Raw genomic sequence first — 12,302 nt, 5'->3', positions numbered from 1 at the left:
ATACAGTATATCTAGGGTTTGACATGGCATGATTTACAATATATTTTCTTTTATACTGTCAACGTTTTACATTTAGGGTTACAATTAAATTAAACTTAATTAAATATTAAGTCATTTTAAAGCTCTATAGATAATGACAACAAATGGCAATAAAAAGAAGCCGTTCATAGTCCCCATTCAGAATGATGGAACATAAATATTTGCGTCATTTCATATATGTGTGAATATGTACACACAAAGCCACACGTACAGTCTTGTAATATCTTTAAAACATAATTGGCTTAATCTTCAGTTAATGATTCTGCAATTCACTCCTGAGGTTGACTAAAATGGAATTGAATGCGGCTCTCCTCGAGACATGTTTCGTTCATGAAACAACTTGTGCAATAAACATGAGGACTAGCCCTTGAGATTAGCAAAAACCTGAAAACATGGGGCCATGTATATACAGTAAAGTCACAAGTGGTTTTGAAAAATTAATAGAAACCCCCCCCCCCCTCTGGTGAGGGGGGTGTGGTTTAGCAACATATCCCTGTTATGGATTAATTGGCTCAAGAATCCCAGTAAACCATACCTACCTGGCGGCTAATCTATACAGTCATACATTTGCTCTGACGCAAATCAATGTTCATTTGAAATGATATGAATACATAGCCTGGGAAAACCCTGACGAACTTCCGGCAAATTTGAGATTTGCTCTGCAAGTCAGTCTGGCCAAGAGCCCATTCAAGCCCATTTCCATTTTTTCCAAATCGAGGCACCAATCACAACCGTTGAGGTGGGCTTTACACGATGACGATAGCGCAGCGATGGCAAGCAGCTTTTCGTTTACATTCAACATGACGGCCACTGAAGCGCAGTAACCCGTTGATGCCGCTGTACCTGCTACGTCACACGGATCGTTGGTCTGATTGGTTGTAACCTGACTCCGCCAGATGGATTTGCTCGGCATATCTGGGAACTTTCCGTTGGAAAACTTTTTGGCAAAAATACTGGTTAGCTGATTGGATAAACCATCTGTCTATCACCACATATGTTGGTGATAGACGGGCCAAATCAACCAATCAGATCAACGATATATCAAACTCTTGCCGAAACCAGTCGGGAGAAGTGCAAAAACATCTTTTCCTCCGAGAAAAGCCTCCAGTGCCGTTTTTTGCTCTTCTTTCAATGAAGGAATACTTTCTAATTCGGATAAAACTTGCGCGATAGCTAAGCTCATCTCATCCGTGGAAGCCGCCACGTTGTTCAGACTGAACAGTCGCTTCTCGTTGCGTCACACCTAAACCCGCCTCAAAACCAACGCTGATTGGTCGGTCGTTGGCGAGCGGCTCCACATTTTCTCTGTCTCAAGATGCCAGACTGATCTGCGAGTGGAAAACTGGAGCTCGCGAGATGAGGACGGTCTCACGAGGCTAGTCTAATTGCGCCCATAGGTATTTGAGCAGCGTCCGTTGGTGACGCCCCTTTGGAAATGAGCTGTGAATGAAGCTTGCCCAGACCCACTCTCACTTACAACTGACAAGGGTCTAGTGTCAACCAGGCTAATGAATACATGTTATTTGGCAAAATAAAAAGATGAGCTCGATGAGCTTTGCTGCCACATGTGAGTCTTGTTTTCAGATTTATGACCCGGTTGTGCACAAACCAGGACCTGGAGACCTATTTGTCAGGTCGGACACAGTGTAGTCTAACCCTGCAGTATAATGGATTGCTAACATTAAGGTAATATATACACAAGTTTCAGGGTTTTAACCAAGTGGTCTGGATTCAAGAGAAACTATAGAGCTCGAGACCGGTTTGGAGTGAACATATGTATGGTCCATCTTAGCTATTTGTTGACTAATTGCAGCACTTAGAAGGGATGGACTTTATCTAAATTGCTACTCTGTGTTAATGTTTGTCTACCTCTTTTTATTTCCAAAGCTTTAGTTTCACATTGGACGGACCCTTTTGAGAATACTAATGGACTTTTGGGCTTTTTCTAACAATTGCTCTTGGCTTTTTAGTTTGGTACCATATAGTTCAGATAAGCCGCTGTGTGAAAAGCAGCTGATAGTAAAAAGTGGTAGTTTGAAACATGTTGTCAGATAATTGACGTACCCTGTGGCTCCCTTGTTCTCCAGCCACCCACTCAGACTAAAAATCCCTGCAGGGATGAATCAACGGGTCCTGCTACTGTCAACAATACAAAACTAACATAAAGTACCAGGGAAAAGCAAGTCTTTTTATCATCTTGTTGCTACCAGGGCGTTTCAATGAGGCTAAAAGGTAAATACAACCCAATTCCGAGCCAGAGCACTTTGTCTTGGGAGAGGAAGTTGCAAAGTGGATAAAAGGTGTGGGTGGTATGAATTGAGAATGGGTGCCAAAGCAGGGATGGGGGTGAGAGGATTCAATGATATTTGTGGCTGTAGCGACACAGCTACACATTAGCATGCGGAGGTTAGCACAACAAGCGAACGCCACCCCCGACAATTTCATTGTAGAGCTGTCAGAGCCGTTGCTAGGCACCCGTGGCTGAGCTCATTAGGGTTAAAAAGAAAACGAGAGCGAAACAGAAACAAGCAATTTGAACAGAGAAAGTCTTCAAAGACTTGTGATCAGGCTGAGTTTGAAGCCAGGGCACAAATATTTGACTTTAGATGCATACTGTATGATTTCAGCAATGGCCATGTGTCTTTTTAAATTACAATTAATGTGCTTTGATCCGATTTGTAGCCTGTAAGCACAAGATTTTGTAAATCGTAAATGTATTACCACAGACACTTATTTCTTCAGTAGCTTGTCTACTTTATAATCTCAAATGAGTAGACATCAGCAAAGATGCAAGCGCACTCTTTCATTAATATTTTAGCTTGAGTTTCCTCCCCCGTCTCGTTCTTTCCTGTCTCCTTTCTCCCCCTCTAATGCTCATGCAGTATGTGTACATGCACACTATAACCCAATCACTGGAAACAACCCAAACAATGTATTAGTGCGATTAAAGCATTTACATGGTTCGCAGTAACCTGATTTCCACAATAATTGTTGTTTCCATGAGTTGTTTGATTACTGGGCTAATGTCTTAAAGGATGTGTTGTAGAATCCAGAATACAGAAGGAAGACCTAGAGGATGGATTTATTAATGTTTTTTGTGGTGGTGAATTTGCATACTGTTAACTGTTTGTATAGAGATGCTATAGCTTGAATCAATACTGTATTTTTAAAGCAGATTCAAACATTGTTATTTCAAAGCAGAAGGAAAAAAATATTCACAAATGTTGCCTGATATCTATTATTGTCATATAATCACATACCATAAACATACAGTTTTGATACGGATGCCTTAAATTATTTTTTTGTAGCAAATATATACACTGAAAAAGACGCTTTAAAGTTAAAAAAGAAACTTAATTATACAAATTATGTAATGCCAACAATCTGTCTAAATTACATATACTTGGTATCTCTGTACTATCATTTCTTCTTATTTATAGGCAGACATTTATACATACAAATATTATATATAAAATATAATTTAGCATAAGCTTATGTTGACCAATATTCTCAGCTCAGTGGATTTATCAGTCAGGCCCTAACCAACACAGTGATTTGCATCTGGTTTACTGTGACGTCTGTGGTGAGTGTTCAAAATCCAAACGCCCTCTGTAATAGTTTTATAAAGACAGACACTGTGGAAAGTTCAGGTAGTCAGAGTGATGCAATCTGCAAGGCATGTTGCAAATATAAAACACGCTTATATGAATGGGACTCAAGTTGTGCTGCTCAGGGGGTTGATCTTCTCACAGCAAGGTGGTGACAATGTGATATTCTAATAATTTGTCTTAAATGTAGTCCACCCCGTCTATAAATGATCTCTAAGAAAATTACAGGCTGTTTCCCATTTTAATACTACACACTAATTCAAAGCAGGTTTTGAGTATGCGGTGTGTTTACACTGGAAAAGTGACAAAATTAAGTATACTCAAAAAAAAAAGTCAGTAGGCATACTAAACATCACTTGGTTTATATTGGCCCTCACTGTAATTCACTAAGGAAATGGAGGTGCTACTCACAGCTGCAAACAAATAAATACATTGCTAATAGTGGTGAAACCAGCTCCTGGGGTGATCTTAGAAAACAAGTGTTAAAGTGCTCATATTATGCTTTTGGGCTTTTTCCTTTCCTTTATTGTGTTATATATCTTTTTTGTGCATGTAATAGGTTTACAAAGTGAGAAAGCCCTTCCAGAGAAAACACTGTTCGGGCACTCAGATAGCTCAGTTGGTAGAGCAGGCGCCCATATATAGAGGTTTACTCCTCAACGCAGGGAGCCCGGGTTCGACTCCGACCTGCGGCCTTTTGCTGCATGTCATTCCCCCCTCTCTCTCCCCTTTCATGTCTTCATCTGTCCTGTCAAAAATAAAGGCCGAAAATGCCCAAAAAATAATCTAAAATAACAAACACTGTTCACAAACTGCTCCAATCAGCTCTATTGTAGTCCAGCCTTTACTTCCGTGACGAACGTGCGTCACTTTGTAACACACGTTATAATGCTCGCCTAGCTGCTAGCGCGGCATGCCCTCATACTCTTCTGACTGGCTAGCAGTCCTTACCTAGTTACTACACATGTGCGACTCCCAACAAAGATGGAACAGAAGTGAGATGTCTCACTCTGTAGCTAAAACGGAGAGCTCAACACACAGGGTGAAAAGAGGAGCTGCAGCAATGTGCAGTACAACAAATATATGGTGTTTTCTGAAATTTAAACCATGTAAACATATTCTGATATAACCTCGAAATACAATTATGAACCTGAAAATGAGCATAATATGAGCACTTTAAATATTTAGAAAACACTTTTGCTCCTTCTTTGTGAAGTTTAATTGATAATTTATGAATTTCCTGTTGGTATAAAATGGTAAAGCATGTTGATTTATTGTATTCTACCTACTAAAACTGTATACTAAATACTGTATAAATGTACTATGTAGTATCATAGAATTGGGACACAGCAGAGTCAGTAAAGGATTTGCGACTAATCTAATCATGTTTAATTCAACAAAGATAAACAGGTTAACGTGTAATAATCTGAGCATTACCTTAAAATCTAATTAGCATGCTTCTGAATGCACTGATAGTATTTTCCTCTTGTGGGACTCTGCCCCCTTTTTTCCCCTCGCCTGTGTACCACCTGCCTCTCCTGCTGGCACCAGTTAAGTCATGGTGACTGGCAAGCATAGTAGTTAGCATTCACATCCCATCTGAAGATGAGCCACGCTGCTGCCGGCTTAGTCCGTGTGCCAGACTTGCATCCATCACCGGCAAATGCCCAGCCATGTCACCGGCTCTCGCGAGCTGTCAATATACATTTAGGCAGCTCAATCCCCCTGCCCCCCCAGCCTCTAAGAGTGCTCCATTGATATTCAGCTTTAAAACCTCGAGCACTCCCTTTTCCAGTTTAGTCCACTCATTAAGGTGTATACTGGGCCACTTCGGCAAGGCGTTTGCTTCCATTACAGTCTTTTAAGCGAAAGCTAATAGCAGCCTGTATCTGAGTGATAGCACACCACTGAGCTTGTGAGAGCTGTAATGCATCCCAAAATGAAGGTTGTCTCGCACCATGCTGTGACAGGACAAAATGAATGGCTCTCTTTCATTAGCCATTCCTCTCTTTGTGCTGTGAGCATCATGGCTGTGTAGAATCCACAGCCTCTGGATAAACATGTCAGCTATAGGTGGTGCCGTGTTGCAAGTTAGATGGAGGCTAATGATGCTGTAATTGAAACATGCTACCAAGGATTAATTCAGCACAATTTAAGCCCATTTGCATAGTGTGCACACACATACCGCAGCCTGTGGTTTTTGCAATCATTGCTATTCCCTTGTGGGCTATTTTTGGAGCTTATTGTTTTGGAGCTGAGGCGTCTGTTGATTCCGTCTCCCTTCAAAGCATGTGTAGATCTAGTGCCATTTCCCACTGTGTGAAATCACTGGAGAGGCCGGGCACTTCGGTGCTATCAAACAACAGTGACCCTTTTCTCATCAGATTCCCAGTGTCTCCTCTCCTCCCTCTTTTTGTGTTCCCCTTTTCCTTTTCCCCAAGGCGGTGTGGCCTTCACGGCCAGTAATTACAGGCTATATCAAAGCTATATATCACCTTATATCTCAGTAGACCTCAGCAGGCACCTTAAGGGACAGCTGATAGCATTGTGGCAGGCCTGTGCATAACCTCTGAAGGAGAAAGGCAGGTCAGGAAGGTGCAAACCCACTAAACAACTAAACACACACACACACACACACACACACACACACACACACACACACACACACACACACACACACACACACACACACACTTTTGTCCAGACTCTACTTTTTGTCTTTTGTATCACTTTCATTTCTTTCCCCCTCAGTCTCTCTGGGATTCTTTTCAATGCTTTGTCATCATACTTGTCATTTTAAGGAACAAAGAAGAACAATACTTTTTTTTCTTCTTTCTACTAGCATTTTGTGTTCATGCACATGACACTAATGATGAAGGTTAATAGATACCACAGCTGGATGAAGCTCTTGAGGACGATAAAACTAAATGAGCGCAACCTGTGATTTGAACCTGCTGGCCTTGTGACAGTTGACATTTGACAACCTTCCTGTTAATGATGTTTATGTGGAAAATATATGCTTCCGGGCCATTATTTACTTCAGCACACTTGGGCTGAAAGGCACAAGACAAATGACTCCTCTCCCGTCGGATGAAAACATGTGCTGACAGAAGGACAAGAATGATTGAGTGATAAGAAGGGGAAAGCAGATGGGAGGATCCTTTCTCCTTTGGCGGTGATCTTTCCTATATGTACCAGTTCTCATTATCCTTGGCTTCTGACCTTATTTCAGACTTGAAGGATTTGATGAGATATTTGTTTGAGCAGGAGAGTAGGATTAACTGAAGAATCCCCTTCAGCTTTTTTTTTTTGCTCATCTTCATTTAAATCCTCTCATCTAAAGCAGCATGTTATGGGTGTAGGTTTTCTGGGAAGAAAATCAAAATTCTGAGGTCCATGCATTGCCCAGTGGCCAAAAAAAGGCCAGAAAATCAAGGGTAAGTTAAGATATACACTGACACTTTTATTTTAATATGTAAGTTACAATTGCTATTAACTTAATATTGTTTATGATCAGAAATTGAAAAAAAAAAAAAACATTCCTGAAGCAACCAAAGAAAAAAATACTCAAATGATTTAATCCAGCTAAGATGTATACAAAACACAAACAGTTGTAATTCCGAACATCTTAAAACACAAGCTCATGCCTACCTGTCCTCACTTGCCCTCAGCTCTGAGGGTGGTTAGCACACATGAGAGTGTGACCATCTGCTTCATATTCTCTCACATATCCCTTGTCCTGGTTTGGCTTTCAGCATTTGATCGTAGTATACAGACAGGATATAACAGTGTATCAAAATTACTTTGTAGTATGTCACCATAAAAAGTATTGGCCGTGTGCATGTACTCAGATAAAACATTGGTTGCAATGAGTCTCAGTTATTTATCATTAAAGGCAACAAAGATGGCATCATTTAATTAATGGAGGTGCACTCATCAAAAGGAGTACAGCTCAGCCTGTGCAAACAGTTTTATTGCTTGAGCTGTCCAAAGTTTGAAAAAATAACCCTAATGATGTCATCAGGGTTATTTTTCATCTCCGCTTTTTTAACAGAAAGCCTGCATTACAAACTGGAGATGTGGGGTTCGAAAGAAGTGGGCATAAAGGAGGCAGTGGGGATCTAATGAAAGGTGCTATGAAGTTGCATTATGGGTAGGATACAATGTCTTTGGAACTTGACCCATATAAAACTCAGGATATCTAAGCCTTTGGTGGTTCAAGTGAGCTCAGCAGGTTTATGGAAGTACAGTGCTAAATTGCTGAAATTCCCCTAGTCTTCTTTATTTTTTTGCAGCGTTAATGTGTTGTCTTTGTCTTTGTCTAATGTGTTGTCTTTTGTTTCTTTATGCATTAAAGAAAGCAGAAACACATTCATATTCATAGAGTAGCCTTACATACTTAATATAGTCTTAATATAAGCAAATAGACAGCTGCCATTGACATTAAGACAGAGCTTATCATGCTGAGCAGATGTGAGCGTAATACCATCATTGCTCATGCATGACCCCCAAAGCTCTAACAGAAGTGGCCTCCCTTGTTTGAAAGTCAAGGTTTGCATAAACATTTAACTCTCCAAACAATGGGATGTCAAATGAATTAATGCATGACTTTAGTGTAAATATCACGCAGGTGCTGCTTTAAATTAAAGGTTCTATTAGGCAGACTGTAATAAAAGGGGCTCTGTAGTACTAAATCATATGGAATGATCCACTACCACTTCTACTTTGATTCCTACTGGGCATCCCAAAACTAGAAATACAATACAAAATATATATTATTATGCACACTTTTTCCCCGTGCATACAGCATATTAGATTATTTTGAGTGCATCAATCACTCTGCACAGTTTCTACGAGGTCCTGATTACAAGCTTTTTCTACCATCCTTTGTCTATTTATGCAGGTATCATTGGTTTGTCTTGCTTACTCTTCATTGGAGGCTGTTTTCCATAATACAATTATGTGTTGAGCACCTGACAATTACAGAACAAAAAGATGACCAATGAGCGCAACGGGGGACAATCGCCTGTAATAGGATGAACAAATAGAGAATGGTGGGTGGTTTTGCAGTCAGCATTAATGTGCAAAAGGGTATTAATAAAAGCTCTGACAGAGAGAGATGATGAAACTCCCTTTCCCTATGAAGTAAACATGATGAGAAATAAACACATTTGGAAGTTTTTGATTACTGTAGGAATTTAAACCACTTTTCCATCTCTGCCTGTTTGCCTCGTGCCCTTGCATATTCCTCTCTTTGTAAATCAAAGCATTTTATTTCTTCCTCATTCTTTTCTATTCCTGCCTTGGCTGACATCACCTGACATTCATTATCCTGTTTCATTTTTCAGTCCCTTCCTGCCTCCAACCCTACTTCAATCCTCTTTGATAAGAGTCTGCCGCATTCAATTTTGGCCAATTAGTTGCTGTAAATTTCAGGCCTGCAGCCCATCCAGTCATTCCGGGTCTCCAGACGTGGACATACAAGACTATGTGGTGATTAGACGGAAAAGGAAGCCCGGCTTGGCAAATGGGATTTGTATCTCTCAGGAGATAGAGATAAAAGAGGAGCGGAACGACTCTAACCAAGCCAGTGGTTTGAATCGACCATAACGGTGTCCATTTTTGGATTCTGAACGGAATGCCCCATAGACTTTGTTATGTCTCTACAAGTTAAGCGCTTTGCCGAAGAATCCAGAAGTTTGGAAGTTTTCAAAAAGATTTGTATTCTGGGCACCCTTTATATAACCCTCAGGAAGCCTCAGCCTAGTCATAAGGCCTGCTGGTGTCAGATTAATAGCCGTCACAGTGGTGGCTCACTAAACATGGCGTTTTATATTGTGTTAAAAAAATGGAAGTAGGAGGCCTCAGTCCATTTGGCGGCTAGGGGAGTGAGTTTCACTTGGATGAGTGCAAACAGTAAAGAAAGGGCTAATTCAGACAGGAGCAGGTGGTTAGTCAGAGTGCAGGGAGTCGACTTGGCTTTTTCCTTCCCTCTATCTGATATTTGCCCTTCTCTGCGCTCCATAGTCTCTCATCCTTGTTCTTCTAGTTTTCTGCTTCTTTTTTTATTATTGGCAGGTGGGAGTAGGCAACATACACATTTGATGTCTCTTGCTTCTGCCCTGAAGCGGGGGATCCATGTTTTTCCCCAGCAACATAGAGAGGGCATGCAACTTTAACATACCTTTTTAATAACTTTCCTGGCTATTCATCATCTCCCCCCTTAAGATAAAAACAACATCTTTTCATGCTGATTCATGGATCATTTCCCCCCTCCGATCCCCTCAGTCTACCACTTTGCCATAAAAAACCTTTTTCTTCTGACGGATTTCCTTCAGATTATAATCTAAAATTGTAAACTAACCTGAGTAAATTGTTATGTTGATTTATGCCCGGTGTACACTATTTATCGGAAGAATGTTCCTTTCAGCACCACTTTCTAGTCCATCCATTGGTATTTATTGGGCATTTAGCATGGCAGAAAAGTGATAGAAATAGTGCAGTGCAAAAATAGTGATGTGTTAGTATTTAGTTGGAATCACGGAATAGTGCTGAATCTTCTTAATAGACTCTTAAATTAGATTAAATTCCCCAATAAGTAGTCACATTTAGATAAACATCAAAAACACATTTTGTGATCAATTTATTTTAATTTTAGGTGAGATTACACATTGGTGGATCGCTAATAACGTATGTTCACAAATGTACAAAACTAGTGATCAACTACATGAGAAAACAATAAAACAAAACACAGAATATATTTAAAACAATAAAATAGATTTAAATTGAGTCTCAGTACTTCTTAAGGGACGCATTATTGGTCAAAGTAAAAATATCAAAAAATAAAAAAGTTGCATCGCTAAACAATCTCGGGACAATTTGTTCCCACTTGTCTTCACCCTATATCCTCATCCCAAAACTTATCTTCCTTTTAACTTTGCTGGCAGAAATAACATTGCATTTATAATTGCTGAAATGGATTTGGAATGACAGAATAATGTTTTACAGCAGAATTATGATTGTAATAGTCTTGAGTCAATTTGATAGTGGTGAGCAGACAATTTATCTTCCTAAAAAAAGTCCACAACTCTCTCTGGATAGTCATGTAAACAGGATTATTGTGGGGAATTGTCTGTTTATGTAATCATATAAACAGCTTAAACAAACTGCTTCAGTCTGTTGGCAGCAGCAGCACTATCGTTGCATATGAAAGTATGCATATCTAATTGAACCAACCTTATTAGTCAATTGAGTGAAATAAAGGCAAATTATTCATTTTAAGAACATGATTAAGCGCCACTACCCACCCATCCCCAACCCCCCACCACAATAGCTTACTGTTCTTACAGCATAATGATGAAAATAACATCTACCTTTAGATACACTCTCAATGCACATGATTTAGTGATGGTCGCCATGATTGCTTTCACGATTATGCATTTCTTTTCTAGCTGTCCGTGTGGCAAGAAAAGTCCGAACTCTCAGACCGATTTTCAATATTTCATTAGTGGCTGAACCGGTTGGGTCAATGTGTGCCTTTGGCTTTGAGACCCTCCTCCCAACCAGTGGATCAAAAGCTGGACACTACTGGACTTTGCTGAACAGATATTTCTCGTGTGGATGGAAATTTTACTTTAATGTCATTAATGTCAAGACCCATGTAATATGTGCATCTCCAGTATGATAATTCAATTAGATTTTGTTTTGTTTTTTATGTAGGGAACTCCAGTAATTCATGGCATCTAAAATAAGGTTGATGTTTTCCCACCCATGTTTTCCTTTGATTGGGTTTGTTTTTTTGTTTTTACTACCGATCTTGGGACATTGAGTTATTTCTAAACGCTGTGTAACGTTGTGTAATGCTTTCAAGAGTCAAACTCTTTGGTCCCACAATAAGAGGACACAGTTCCAGTTTCTAGTTTTCTGTTGCTGTAGTACAACTCTGGATTCCCAACATGTGTCATGCATATTTAAAAAAGGTGAGTGTGTGTGTGTGTGTGTGTGTGTGTGTGTGTGTGTGTGTGTGTGCCCATAGGTACTGTATTACTATGGCACTCTAACTAATCATATTTTCTTCTCTTCACTAAACTACTTAAAACATTTTTTGTGTAAGTTGCCAAGCTATGGGATCACAGATAGGAGTTAGCATCAGGCCACCAGAAGGTGTGGGGAAGTAACTTAAGTTACTGTTTATCTGTACTTACTTCCTTAAGAAGGCTCGCGCCACATTCACTTCGGATTGGCTAGAGTAGTTTTGTTTTCATTTGTTGCTATGGGGACTGGGCTGACCTTGGTCTTTGCTTCATTCACACAACTACAGAGGAAGTATGAGCTAGAGAATAATAACTTCTTTCGTTACCTACAAGTTAGGGACTACGTTCGGAAATACTTAAGAGAATTTCAGACTGAATCACAATCTAAATTAGATGACTGTCTGAAACTGTCTCCTAACGAAAGTAAATTGATATCCCGCATCTATAACAATCTCTTATTAATAAGCTCCTCATTGACTGAAAATTATAAACGTAAGTGGGAGGAGGAACTTGGTGAATCTATTCCAGATGATTTATGGAAAGAAAGTTTAAAAAAATACATAATTGTTCAGATAACGCAAGACATTGTCTTGTCCAATTTAAAATTATACATAGGCTTCAT

The 12,302-nt window shown here is 39.7% G+C and overlaps 1 protein-coding gene across 5 annotated transcripts in view; it reads left to right on the top strand.

Moving 5' to 3' along the window:
* The window catches only part of LOC144534126 (adhesion G protein-coupled receptor L3), a 215,150-nt gene that overhangs the window by 83,811 nt on the left and 119,037 nt on the right, over nt 1-12,302 (top strand). The window lies entirely within an intron of this gene.

The sequence above is a fragment of the Sander vitreus genome, chromosome 19 (genome assembly GCF_031162955.1).
Source record: "Sander vitreus isolate 19-12246 chromosome 19, sanVit1, whole genome shotgun sequence".
Taxonomy (NCBI): domain Eukaryota; kingdom Metazoa; phylum Chordata; class Actinopteri; order Perciformes; family Percidae; genus Sander; species Sander vitreus.
This window is presented reverse-complemented; position numbering and strand designations above follow the sequence as displayed.